A 1974-nucleotide genomic window follows, 5' to 3' on the forward strand; every position below is an offset into this window, starting at 1 on the left:
CCTTAAAAAACCATCAGGTGTTTTTTTTTTTAATTTTAAGAGCAGTTTTAGGTTTACAGAAACATAAACAGAGAGTTCCTAAGTAGCCCCCTCCCCGCCACATACAGTTTCTCCTATTATTAACATTTGCTGCAACCAATGAACCAATGCTGACTATTAACTAAAGTCCCCAGTTTACATTAGGGTTCAGTCTTTCATTCAAGGGGTCTTAACCTAGGCAGGGGGTGGAGTCGAATTCACAACTCTGGAAGAGTCAGGCTCACAGCTTTGGTGGAATTTCTTCTTTGCCCCAAATTCCTATGAAGTCCTCACTCCTCGTGCCTCAGAATGTGACTGTATTGGGAGAAAGGGTCTTTAAAGAGGCAACTAAAGTAGGCCACCAGGTGGCTCCGTCGGTTGAGCATCCGACCTCAGCTCAGGTCATGATCTCGTGGTTCGTGAGTTCAAGCCCCGCGTCGGGCTCTCTGCTGTCAGCCTGTCAGAGGGGAGCACGCTTTGGATCCTCTGCCCCCCCCCTCTTTTTCTCTGCCCCTCCCCTGCTTATGCTCTAAAAAAAAAAAAATTAAAAACAATAAAAGAAAGAGGCAATTCAAGTAAAGTGAGGTCACTGGGGTGGGTGCTAATGCAATATAACTACTGTAGTGTCCTTGTAAGAAATGGAGCTTAGGACATGGACACACACCGGGGGACGACCACGAGAGGACACGGGGAGAAGACGGCCATCCGCAAGCCGAGAGAGGCCTCCAAAGAAAACAACCCTGTCCACACCTTGTGCTTGGACTTCCGGCCTCCAGAACCGGGAGGCAGTAAATTTCTGCCGCGCAAGCCCCCCTGGTCTGCGGCACTTTCTTAAGGCAGCCCCAGCAAACTAATACGCCTGTGAAGACACCCAGTGGAAAAACCTACTGGGTTTCACCCAACCACGTATTTTCCAACGTTTTAAACCAGAGCACTGGCCACTGACGCTCCACACACTGGCATTTTGGAGGTCACACTTTGGCACACGCTGAACCAGAATATAAACTTCGTGAGGGAGAGGACTTTGTTCTCAACCCTGCTGGGTCCCCAGCGCCTGAAATCGTGTCTGGAACTCAGCACATGCTTGTGGAATAAACGCACTCGGCGTGTGACTTTCTGCTGTTCCATGTGCGTATATCGCTTGTCCAGGTTCTACTCCAGGTTCTCTTTACAAAGCTTGACAGCACGTGCCCTCACATTAAAGCTGAGCATGACTTCAGAGCTTTCCTCTGAAGTTCCTACAGGGAACACCGTATCAACCCAGTCCCATATTAGTGCCTGTATCTTCCAAAGGACTGAAGAATGCCACACACTCCCTGATGCTTCCTTTTCATCAAAAACTTTATAATTATTTTTTCTCTAATGCTAAACACATTAACACACACGATACACACACACACACACACACACACACACACACACACCCCTAAGTAAAAGGAACAGCCATAAGGAAACAGGAGTTTTTCTTCACCATTCTGACCAGAGAAGTCTCTAGGGACACCTGGTTTCTAGGTGTCCAAAACCCAAACCAGCTTAACTGTATTCTCTGGAGGTCTGCTGAATGCTGGTCCAGCAGAAATACTCTATTCCTAGAAATCAAGTCTACATAGTATCAAATGAAAATTAAAGCTGGTCATCTTTGTTTAAGATGTAGATCTATGAAATATTTAAGTATAACAACCATAGCTGTTCTGGGGATTAAATGAGGTTATTTATAGTAGTCTATGGTAGTCGCAACTCTAGCAGTCCTGTGGTACTAGGATTATTATTATTTTTTAATGTTTATTTTTGAGAGAGAGAGAGAGAGAGAGAGAGAGAGAGAGAGAGAGAGAGAGAATCTCAAGCAGACTCTGCACTGTCAGCACAGAGCCCAAGGTGGGGCTTGAGCTCATGAAACTGTGAGATCATGACTTGAGCCCAAGTCGGATATTGACCTAACTGAGCCACCCAGGCACC

Source organism: Prionailurus viverrinus, chromosome B4 (genome assembly GCF_022837055.1).
Source record: "Prionailurus viverrinus isolate Anna chromosome B4, UM_Priviv_1.0, whole genome shotgun sequence".
In the NCBI taxonomy this organism is placed as follows: Eukaryota; Metazoa; Chordata; class Mammalia; order Carnivora; family Felidae; genus Prionailurus; species Prionailurus viverrinus.